Source organism: Callorhinus ursinus, unplaced genomic scaffold (assembly GCF_003265705.2).
Source record: "Callorhinus ursinus isolate GAN/ISIS: 27379988/994484 unplaced genomic scaffold, GSC_fseal_2.0 scaffold27, whole genome shotgun sequence".
In the NCBI taxonomy this organism is placed as follows: Eukaryota; Metazoa; Chordata; class Mammalia; order Carnivora; family Otariidae; genus Callorhinus; species Callorhinus ursinus.
The window spans coordinates 5,135,647-5,148,201 of NW_027397089.1; the positions used below are offsets into that span (position 1 = coordinate 5,135,647).

General features: G+C 40.6%; 1 pseudogene; it reads left to right on the forward strand.

Annotated features, from left to right (window-relative positions):
- The first annotated feature begins 1,588 nt into the window (after window positions 1–1,588).
- On the forward strand, window positions 1,589–2,531 carry LOC112830013 (10 kDa heat shock protein, mitochondrial pseudogene; annotated as a pseudogene).
- The last annotated feature ends 10,024 nt before the right edge of the window (window positions 2,532–12,555 follow it).

Below are 12,555 nucleotides of genomic sequence, written 5' to 3' on the forward strand. Positions count from 1 at the left end.
ATTCCGAAAATGTCACTCAGATCACGTCACTCCTCCATTGTCTCCCTTCTTTACTCGGAGTCGAAGTCAGAGTCTTTGCAGGGGTCCACAGGACCCTTGGTCAGTGGCTCCCCCCTGCCTCTTACCTTTCTGATTTCACACCCTTCAGGTCCTTGCTGAGACGCCATCCATTTTGCCTCATGCTTTAGCTTTCTTCACAGCACTCTTAAGATCCATATTTTATTCCTTTGTCTTAAAAGACACATTTGGTGACTTGCTACAAATTACACATTTGTCTGTCAGCACATTTGGTGCCTTGCTGCAAATTACAAAACCCTGACCTTTCCTCCAGGCTAATGTTGTAGCCCACTGAGATTCAAGGCTTGGCTATAGAGTTCAGATCTGCTTTTAGCCCCACCGGCCCTCTCCTCTGGGCTCTGTTGGGCTTTGCACAAACTGTAAACGTGTGTGTGTGTGTGTGTGTGTGTGTGTGTGTGTGTGTGTGTGTGTGTATCAGCCTGTATCTTTTATCATCCGTGCCCCCTCTCCGTGTATACTCCATGAAAACAAAAATATTTGATTTTTTAAACATTTTGTTAACTGCTGGATCCCCAGTATTTAGAATAATGCCTGGTCCATGATAGGAGCTCAAGAAATGATTGCTAAAATAATTAATGTGTTTATATGTTTTCTTTTTTGCTTAAGCTAGCCTGAATTGGTTTTCTGTCACAAGCAAAAGAGTTCTAATATATCCACACAATGCTCAAGTATTTATGTTGAACGGCACCAGTGACATAAATGGCTGTCCTCCTGAACAACTCATCTCATGTTTTGATGTTTATGCTTCTTTGAAAATTCTTTCTGATACTGAATATCTACCTCCCTGAAAATTTGGTACATTTCTTACCTATAGATTAGGCAACACAGAAGAGATTTAATTTTTCTACCACATGACAACCCTGCAAATATTTGAAGGCAGCTATTATTACCTTCGTATCTTCTCTTGTCTTGATTAAAAACCCCCAATTTCAACTGTTTCTCATACAATGCTGTTTTAAGAAATCTGGCTCTCCTTGTTAACCCTCTTTGAATGTCTTGGGGTTTGTTGTCATTGTTGTTGTTTTGTTTTTGTGTTCCTCCAAATCAGAACTGAACGTAACACTCTGGAGATTCAACCAGTTTCGGGTAGAGCAGATTTATTACCTCTGATCTTTAAGATACTCTACTTTCCCTTTTTTTTAAAAGGATACTCTACTTTCATTAATACAATCTATGATCAAATTAACATCTTGGGAAAGTCAAAACATAATAATGATTTATACTGAACTTACCATGAATTAAATCCCCATGGTCTTTGTCCCACAGCTGTCATGGAGCCATACTACATCGCATAATTGGACAATTGACACTTTGGACCAAAATTGCCAACGCTTAGATGCTTGAGCCTTATTATCAGCCTCTGTCCTTTGCAGCTTTGTGTCAGCTTCGTATTGTGTAAAATCCTGTTATTTTCATCCAAATTCTTCCCTCCCTTCTCTTCTGACCCTTTCTTTCACCCGAGGGTTCTGAGGCAGAGGTAACTTATTCCAGCATCACATTCTGGGGCTATATGGCAAGTCAGGCTTACTCATTCTGGGCTCGCACTTCACGTCCAAGACCCAGTGTCGTCCATGCATCAGAAGATACTTGTTTTCCTGCCCTGGTTCTAGTTCCCATTTCAGGAATTTGCCTAGAGCCTCAGTTTTCTCCTGCCTCTTCTTGCTAGCATCTCTCTGGGACATTAGAGCCTTCTGCCTTCCTATTGGGATACTCACTATTTCTACTGTGAACCATATTCAAACTATAATTAGAAATTATTCTCTTGTATTTAGAACATGCTAAGTGCATGAATAAGTGGAAGAGACAGAGGAGACCCAATCAGAAAGGTAGAAGAATAGATTCAGACCAAGAGGGCGGGTCTCCTCGCAGCAGTGGCAACTCCAGAGCAGAGTACGAACTGCGGCGGCCGGAGTTTTGGCAGGGCAGGCCTTTAGAAAGTTTCTTCCCCTCTTTGACCGAGTCTTAGTTAAAAGGAGTGCAGCTGAAACTGTAACCAAAGGAGGTATTATGCTTCCAGAAAAATCTCAAGGAAAAGTGTTGCAAGCAACAATAGTAGCTGTTGGATCGGGCTCTAAAGGAAAGGGTGGGGAGATTCAACCAGTTAGCGGGAAAGTTGGAGATAAAATTCTGCTCCCAGAATATGGAGGCACCAAGGTAGTTCTAGATGATAAAGATTATTTCTTATTTAGAGATGGTGACATTCTTGGAAAGTATGTGGACTGAAGTCATTATTAAAATGGCATGAAGTGAAGTTGCCTATTCCAGTGAAGTTGTGAAATCTTTCATCATGTAAATAATTTTCATGTCTCTCTTTTGTAATAAACTAATGGTATCAAAAAAAAAAAAGATCAAGAGAGAAAAGAGTTTCAAAGACAAAATTGCCAGCAATGCCAAAGACTGCAGAGAGATCAAATCATTTGCGCAGCAGGAAAACACAACTATGTTAGATAGAGCGTCTCTGGGTATCTGCAGTTTGCAGCTCTGTCTTCAGTTCACTAGGGCACAAACACTGCACATCTTGAAAATCAATTTAAAGCTGTCATTTTAATTGGATTGAATGAATCGATCTTTGGTACACAGCTGTATTGACCATCACGTGCTGGTCTCTAGCAAGAGAAAACTAGAAATTACCTTTTGTACTGACAACCTACAACTGACAGAATGAAACAATTCCACTGCTTGCAGGTGACAGAAAAAATTCAGAGCTGCTTCCCCTTGCTCCACAGAACCAGGACAGCCGTGGGATTGTGGGAGATGCACAGGGTGCTCAGGGCTTCTCAGATCTAGGCACAGAGGGAGCAGCAAAGCAGGACCTACTAACTGCAGGCTCAGCATCAGCTCTGGTCTCTGGGAGATGCCTCTGGAAATGGCAGCTCTGAGCTGGGGCATAAGGAGAGCTGGGTTGGAGAGGGGATGTAGTGGGTATTTATCACTTTCCTGCTCTGCGGCATCTATTCTCTTCTTTTGATAACACTAATAGTCTTTTAAATAAAAGTGCCCTGCCCTGACTTCGCCAAGGGTAGAAGAGTGACTCGTAGAGAACAGTTTGATTTTTTTCCTGGGACTTTGAATCTTGCATGCCATCTTGCAAAGACAGGGGGGAAAAGGCTGGTGCTCAGCCATTGCTGTGCTAGACTCCTGGTGTTGTCCTGGACCCTGCCTCTTCATAAGGAAGAGGCTTCCTCTTTCCCCTCTCTGATTGCCCCAAGAGCCACCCATGGTCCTACCAATATATTTCCTTCTTGCTTGATAGAGTTGGTTCTGTTGCTCGCAACCAAAGAACCCTGACTGATGCAAATACCATGCCAAGAAGTAGACCAGCTCCTTTTTTATTCCCTCCAATCGCAACCTGAATTTTCCTTAAAGAAGCCTGGGGAATAGAGACCCCTGAGCACTTGCTCCCCTTTTCCTCCCATGGTAGTATTAAAGCAATAGTTTCTCTTCTGACACTGATTCTCTTCAAGCCACTGTTCACCCTCGTTTCCCACATGTTGTGGCTTAAGTCACAGTAGAAAGGGAAAGCCTGAAAATCATTTGAATGTAAATTGAACTGAGTTTGTAAATGAGACAAAATTAGACATACACACATGCTATCTACAAAGGTTGGGAATGGAATAAGATTAGAGCACATGAGACAAAAAACAATATAATGTGTTCCAGAGAGAAATGTGGTGACAGTTTTGCCAGGAACCCCAGCTATAATGAACACCTCTTTATTATCACTTTTCTGGGCATCCGAGAAACAGCCAAACTCTGAATGAATGCTGGGATATATTACATTACTTTCTCTTTGTATTACAGTCAGACGTTGTTTCTGTTTACAGTTATATCTTTGGCAGGCCTTATTAATTAGCACTACCAAAACCAGTCGTCTAACCCCAAATCTGATCAAGTTACAGTCTGCAATTGTGGTAGGTCCTGAGACATGCTGACTTTCCAACTAAGTTTTACCTTAGACCTAAATGGCATATGTTTGATCAGTAAACATCCGGAGGGCATACCCAATCCTCAAGTTAATTAATGTTTATATGTTTCATCTTCCCACCAAATTTGTAAGCTTTGAGAAGACAGGAACCATGGTGTAGTGAAGAAAGCACAGACTTAGGACCAGACAGAACTGGAGCCCGTGCTCCATGCTCTGCCACTTACCACCTGTGTTAAACTCAGGCAAGTTACTCAACCATCTGAGCCTCTGTTTCCTCATCAGAAAATGGAGAAAAGTGGAGCACCCAGGTGGCTCAGTCAGTTAAGCTTCCAAATCTTGATTTCGGCTCAGGTCATGATCTCAGGGTCATGGGAGCAGCCCCACGTCAGGTTCTGCACTGGGCGTGGAGTCTGCTTGGGATTCTCTCCTTTCCTCTCCCTTTGCCTCTCCTCCCCTCCCTCTCTAAAAAAAATAAATAAATAAATAAATAATTAAAATTTAAAAATGGAGAAAAGAATCACTACATGATTATCAAACTTGTTAAGTGTATGTTAAACTTCATTCTGTTTTTTCTGTTTCTTTCTCACAATGCCTGATGTAGTATTCTGCATAAAATGGACATTAAGTAAATATCAGGCACCACCTACTCAACATTTATGGAATACTGTGTACCAGGAACTGCAACAGGTCCTGAGGACACAGCCATGAAAATTCAGCCTTCAATCAGCCTAAATTCTCCATCATCAGAAAACATGGCTGCTGATGGCTCTTGGCACATGGCTTTACATCACACAACATCAGCGTCAGAATGGCCTGAAACTTGTTCTCTATGTCAAATTCAGAATGTCCAAGAAGGACTCCATTTGATCAAGCTTGTATAAGGTTTCCACCCAGTTCTAGTTAACTGGCTGGTTAACTGGCTAGAAACGTAAGCTTATTTACTGTGACTGTCTCAAGTGATACATACCCCAGAGACAATCAGCACTGGCTATAAGACAGTAGGTTCTGTAAGACAATAGTCCCTCCCTTTGATTTGTTCGGTGCGTAAAGGAACATTTCCCAGGAGGTCTGTGCATGAAGAGGATGCTATTCCAGGCAGATAATACAGCATCTGTCCATGTCAGTGTATCTCAAGAGCAGGGTCTTTGTCTTCTTGGTCTTATTTATCTGCCTCCATCTAGTACCTGTGCACTTGTGTTTGTGGAAAGGAAGAATATAGAAAAACCAGAGAATATTGAATTGCTAATTCTGTGGCAATGGTTGTCCCTACAATGTAAGCTCAGAAAAAGGAAGAACAGTGTGGGATTTACAGAGCTCACGGAAGAGATAGGACTTTAATTAGGCCTCCAAGAATGATTTAAGATTTGACTAAGTGAGGAAGAGGGGAGAAGGCATTTCAGAAATAACCTGGCTTATGTGTTTATGTGAGGAGTAGGGGAAAGCAATCAGGGTTCAAATGGGCCTTACTGGAACAGTGAGGAAATATGGACAAAGAGAATAGGTAAATTATTGGAGGCAGACTATTTAAACCCCAGGAAACAGTCTGTTCCTAATGTGTTAGTGAGTAGGGAGCCATATAAGTTCTTGAGCAAGTGAGGGACGCGAAAATTAATTTAGGAAGATTAACAGTTGCAGTGGTGAGGAAATTAGTCATGAAGATATTTATCTGGGAAGTTAGCAATGGAACCCTGAAATGACGCCCTGAAACAGTAAATAGAAATCACTGATTTTGTGACAGATTGGAGATAGAAGCTCGATTTTAGCAAAGGGAAATTAAAAAATAACTTCAAGGTTTATAATAATAGTAATAATAATAGTGATACCACTAGAATTTATTAGATGATAGGGATCAGAGCCAGTTTGGTTTGGGTTGATGGAAATAACAACCTTAATTTTGAAATTCTAGGTAATTAATTTTGAATTCTAGAAGATGGCAAAGCATTTGAATGGAGGCAGTCAGTAGACTTCTGCAAGTATCACCCTGAATTTCAGGTAAAATCCGAAGATTTCTTTTAGGAAGCCAAAATTATTTCAATGATTTTATTTAACAAAGATGTGGAAAGGTCTGGACCAGGTGTTCTGTCAAAACAAGAAAGATACAATCCCCGCTTTTTAGCATCCCTTCAGTGGGGGGACATGAAAAGAAAATGCATTACTACAATATTGACAATCCTATGACCCTAGACTTGGGTTTGTGTTTCTCACTATGTTTTAACTGAAAAGTGGGATTCTACGCTAAAGACAACATTAAGAAACATCCCTAAACCAGTGGGGCAGCAGCATTTGCTTTCATCGGTTGCCATGGCAGTTGAGCTTGGCATTTCCTGGAGAAATGTGCACTCAAGAGGCTGAGCTGGGGCACTCCGAAGTGGCCTCTGTTGGGCTCCAACAGCCTCCTCAGCTTGCTGTTATCTTTCACATTATGGCCCAAGTGCATGAACTACGCTTCCATTTAATAAGCTCCTAATTTTTGGAGTTATATCTTCTAGGTACATTATCTCTTCGAATTCTTGGAAGTGCCCACGCAGAGTCTCAAAGCGATGAGTAACTGGGTTTCGATTACACGGATAGCCTTTCATTCATCCATTCCCACCCAGGTGCTATACTAAGCACGAAGGTTAAGCAGTCCCTACTCTTTCGGAGCTTATACTCTCCAGGGGAAGGAAGAAACGACATTATTAAAGAAATAATTTACAGTATGATACGATGCTTGCTTTCATTACAGGACAAGAAGTTATGGGAATATATACCAGAGGGAATCTAACCTGGTGGGCAGAGAAGGCCTTGCTGAAGTGACCTTTAAATGGAGACTTGAAGGTCAAGTGTTATCAGTGTAGCTCAAAGGGGACAGAAAGTGTAGTCCAGGAAAATATGTTGAAAGACATGCTGCAAGCTTGGAAGTGAGAGAGGACCTAGCTAATTAAAATCAAGAAGAATGGGTCTGAGTATTTGGATGATAGAAATGGAGAGAAAGAGTGAGGCTAACAAGTTCCTGCAGCAGGGTTCGAATGTAGGCCTCTCGGGCTCTGTTACCTGCTCCTCACATTCTCCCCAAAGCCTGCTGACACATGTAAAGAATCCAGATGAAGCTGCCATTTTCAGGTGTCCCAAAAGCCAGAAGGAAATGGATTTTTCATTTCAGGATGACGGTATAGTTCCATTGCACAGGTCTGTAGTTTTAACTAGCAAGAATGAGTTTTTGAACACACTAACTCTCTAAGTCAGTACTTCCCACAAGCAACTGTGCTTTAAGACTCAGAAAATTCCAGTGGGTCATAAGGGAATTCAGAGGAGAAGTGTCTGGTGGTTTCTCAGGTTGATCATTTGAAACAATTTGCTGTCAATAGTCATTGTATAAATGACTTTTTAAGATTGAAAGTTCTAGTTAATTGTTTTTTCTCTGTATGAGAATTACTCTTATTTTTATAGTGGCTCTTCTGAGAACTGAAACTACATATCAGAAAGAGGATCATCTTCAGTCATTCTGCTGTCTTTAATCTAGAGAGAGGGTTTAATTTGTAATGTTAATCTGATGCTTTTCACAAGCAATATTTTTTTTACCTCAAAAGTATAGGTAAAAAGTGTGTGTACCATATAAAGCTGTTTTGTGCATTATCATCAAAAAATGATTAAAAGATAGTGATGAATATCTGCACATTTTGAGCAGCAACATTTACATTGAAGATCACGTCTCTGTTTTGCCCTTATAATAAATGAATAAATCTAATGCTGCAAATTCTCAAGGCAACTGTGGGGAAGACAAGGAAAGTTCAGTCATTAATCACATTGTGAAACTAGACATAGCAGAAAAAGAATTGAAACAAAACTTGCTGGACCAAAAATAATCCATATTGGAAAATGTAGATTTGCCTAGTCAGATGTGAGATTCAAGTGATATTTGTTTTTCTGAGCTGTCTCCTGACCTAAAATAGATAGCAGTACTGAACAAAACATTAGACACTTCCTTTTTGGCCCAGTAAATTGGGAATTAGAAGAATATGCTTTATATATTAGAAGTGCTTCTCCAAAAATTCTTATCTAATTCAGCAGTTAAAGTTAAGGTGAAGGAAGGGATCATTCATATTGACACAGTTAAATATTATATTACAAGGTTTAAAGAAAGGCAAAGATTTATACTGTGAGGGTATGTATAATATAAATGTAAAATGATGGATATAACCTGAAGTTACTCAAATAATTAAGCGTATGATAGATACATTCTGGAAAGATTTTCATCATCAGTGAGCTCTAGAAATTTTATCTTTAAGGTTTCTTTTGTTTGTTATGAAGGATTTCTAGATAAATATTTTGGTTATGCTAGAAACAGAAATGTAGAAGAGCTTAATAAAGTTGGGGCTCATCCCAAGGTTTCCTTTGAAATTCCTGATTGTTAACATGCTAAGGAAATACTACACCTTGACCTGTTTGCTTTGTTTTTCCATCAAGGATGTCCCTAAGGCTCATGAAATCATGCCTAATCTTTCTGTTTCCCTTTTCCTTTCCCTTAGCCCTACCCCAAATCCCTGGATTGCTTCCCGAGAATATTTCCTGGCATGGGCCCCTCTGTCCAGCTGCAAGCTCCCACCCTGGCCACTGTCATCAGCCCCACCTTGGCCGGCAGCCACCATCCCTCTGTGCTCTTTGTTAGTGTGTTCTACACAAAACTTCTGGAAATACTTTTTCTCAGTCATGCCATTTCCTGGCTCAGCTCCTGCTTCTCTCTGTCTCTCTCTTTCTCTCTCTCTCTCTCTCTCCCCTCCACCCCACCTCTTATTTTTACCAACCATCAGTTCTCTGGGATGGATGGACTTCACTGTATCTTTCACAGATTCACTTAGCAAATATTTGTTGAGGGATTGACAACATGGGACTCGTCTTATGGAAAGCCCACTCTGGCTACTGTGTGGAAATTGCCTTGCAGTGGGTGTGACAAGAGACCCCATGGGGTGGGCGGTTGGGAGTTTAGTGCAGAAACCCCAGCAGGAGATGTTGATGTCTTGAAGCAGGGTCTTGGCAGTGGACATGGGGTGAAATAATTGGTTTTACAACCTGTTTAGGGAGTGTATATCCCCTATTCCTACTTTAACCCTCTGTACCTCAGTTTCTTTATCTGTAAAGTGAGCTTCATGTCCTGTTTCATAGAATTGTTTTAAGGCTTACAAGAGATATGCCTTCAAGTGGTAAGCCCAGTGCTTGGCCCATTGTAAGATCGTATCAATATTAGTCACTACACTACTGCTACGATTAATCCTACATCTGACTCTTTTCAGACTAATACACAATTCTGAACACTGTGTTTAATTTCTTTCTTTCTTTCTTTTTTTTTTAGAGAGAGAGTGAGAGCAGGGGTGGGGCAGAGGGAGAGAGAGAATCTTAAGCAGGCCCCGTGCCCAGCGTGGAGCCCAACACGGGGCTCAATCTCACAAACCTGAGATCATGACCTGAGCCAAATCAAGAGTCAGATGCTTAACCAACTGAGCCACCCAGGTGCCCCTGAATGCATTGTTTTTTTATGCTTTCGATTATATTTACTCTATATGAATTCATATTCATAAAAAATAATTAAGTATAGTTGACCCTTGAACAACATAGGGGCCAGGGGTTCTGACCCCCCACACAGTTGAAAATACAAGTATAGCTTTGACTCAGAACTTAACTGCTAATAGCCTACTGTTGACTGTACCTTACCAATAACAAATACAATTGATTAACCCATATTTTGTATGTTGTATGTATTATATATTTTATTATATATTGTATTGTATAATAAAGTAAGCTAGAGTAAAGAAAATGTTACTGAGAAAATCCTAAGGAAGGGAAAATACAGTACTATACTGTGTTGATTGAAAAAAATTCCATGTTTATGTGGACCCATGCAGTTCAAGCCTGTGTTGTTCGGGGATCAACTGTAATTTGGGAGCTAGAAGAGATCTCAGGAATTGTCTTGTCTGATCTTTTTACTTACAGATTTACTAATATGGCACCATGCTAGGGAGGTGACTGGTGCAGGCTCAAACAGGTCCTCAGCACTAGATCTAAAATTAGAACCCAAGTCCCTTGACTCCCTGAGTTATGGGCCCTTTTCTATATATACTTGTTGTATTGCTAAACAAAAATTTAAACAACTTGAGGGTGTGGTCCCTCTTTTGGTGATTGGCCCAGTGCTGAGCCGGAAGCCCTGCATGAACACGTCTACTGTCACAATGGTAATCTGAAAGTTAATTCTGATACTTTCCGTGACAAATTAGATTAAATGAATTTATGGGCTACACCATTTCAGTTCCTGCTCACCATATAATGAGAGAGCTTAAGGCACCCTAAAGGAGTAATACTTTATCTAATGGCCATCTTACCAGGAGTTCAGTCTTTTTGCAGTGATCTATCACTCTCAGTTTTGAACTATTCTTGGGCGATTCTAGGGCCACAATGATATGGTTAGGCTACCAGTGAGTGTTCTCAGGTGAGCATTTCCAAAGGGGCTCTTCCTCCTTCCTGGGGCTCCAAGGGAGAATGGGGTTCATTGTCTCCTTAGTTCACATGACCTCCTGTGAAAATGGCATCATCACAAAACACAGATCCACATGTCTCACATCACATGTGAAGAGGCTACCTTCTATCACCTCTACCTACTCGGCGTCTCCTACAGTCTCAGGGCTGTCCTTTCAGAAGGAACTCAGTGAAAGGATTCTTCCTTCTGGACCTTTTTTTTTAAATCTTGTACTTTGTGTTCTTTGCCTTTTTGTAATCACACAAAACTAAGCCTTTCTCTTAAGTGTCCCAATTGGAATCTTAGAACATTTACTTTCCCACTGACCCCCAGACAAGGGGAACTTCACTGGGTTCGTTATTTGGATTCAGCAGCATTGGGCCAATGGTTTTGAGACTCCTGGTGAGGAAATAAATATAATCAGAGTGTCTGCTTAGAATACCTGTAGACCACAGTCCACTATGACTTAAAAAAAAAATCCATATATTTATTCTTATGCCCTCTTCTTTCTTATTCTCACTTTTAACTTAATTCCTCTTGTATTTTTTCCTTACCTGTTTTTAGCAATTTCTCCTGATAAAATTTTTTGTTAGAAAATTCCCCTCTTATTCCCAAAATTATAACACCAACTAAAACAGGAAAATAAAATTACTGTCATCTGATTCTTATAATATCCCTCCAGGAAATCCATTTTCTTGGAATCATAGAATTTTAGAATAGAAAGGATTCTTAGACAATGTGTCAGTTAAAACACAATTTGAAGTAACTAGAATATTTTATGATGGCTCAATTTAATTCAGTAAAGTTTTATTTCAATTGTCAGGAAAAGTTGTTAAAGCCTTGGAAACAGGCAGGAGAGACTACTAGAGTGTCCATTAAGTGAATGTGGGGTTGTCTAGCCGACTCTCCAGGGATTATCTGACTCTATGGGTACGCACCTTTGATTATCTTTGACAAGGCTATTCACAAATCTGTAGTGATAGAGTTTTACTCATGTAGAAAACTGATGACAATGCAAATATCTCTTGTCCATAGCAAAGCAGAAGATTCCCGGTCATAGTGATGTAAATGAATTTTGTCTACTGGAGAATAAAAATATCTGTAAAAATATCTCATTTGAATCAATTTTAATATCTTACTGGTTTCCTCATTAACCAGTGAATTAAACAAAATAGTTAACAGGTGTTCGTTTTGTATTTGTATGAGAATTAGGATTTGGCCATTCAAACATTGTACTTTCACACGACTTAGTTCTAGATAAATCTATTACCTGTTTTTCTATCTTTAGTAAATAGAATACAGTATCGTTCATTAGATTCTTAAGCATTTTGCAGTGTTTCAGGGTTTTCACAGCAGACACCAGTTTGTAGGTACATAGCTATCTAAGAGAAACAAGTCCAGCATGATGACTAAGCACACAGGATTGGAACTGGAGTGCTCAGGTTGAAATCTTGACTCTGCCCCTGATCATCTGTGTGCTTGCCAGCCAGTTGCTTAACCCCTTAACCGCTTTGTGTTTCACTTTCATCTTTAATATAAATTTGATGGGAGAACTGAATGAATAAATATAGGTAAAACCCTTGGGACAAGCACACACTCTTGACTGATTAGATTTATATTAAGTCATTCTCAAAAACAGTGAAGTCTTGGATGTGGGGGCAGTCTGGTTGTGACTTCTGTCACTGCACTGATCACCAGGGTTGATTCAGCTGATCTGACTGGCTAGGTGGATGTCCCCTTCCTCCCCCACCACTCCAGCTCCATGTGCGTCCCTCCCAAAGCTGTGTGCTCGGTGGAAGTGGATGGCCTTCCCTGACAGAGGAGGACATTCTTGGGTCAAGGGTATACAAGTAGCTGCACTCCCCTGCTAGAACCTCCAAACAAGCTCTCAAGGTCCATTTGTAGGAGAACGTGGGGTGGTCAAGCTTCCAAGCCTCCAGACACATCCAAATGAGATGCTTCATATGGCAGTCTGCCTTTCTTAGAAAGGAAAGGAAAGGAAAGGAAAGGAGAGGAGAGGAGAGGAGAGGAGAGGGGAGGGGAGGGGAGGGGAGGGGAGGGGAGG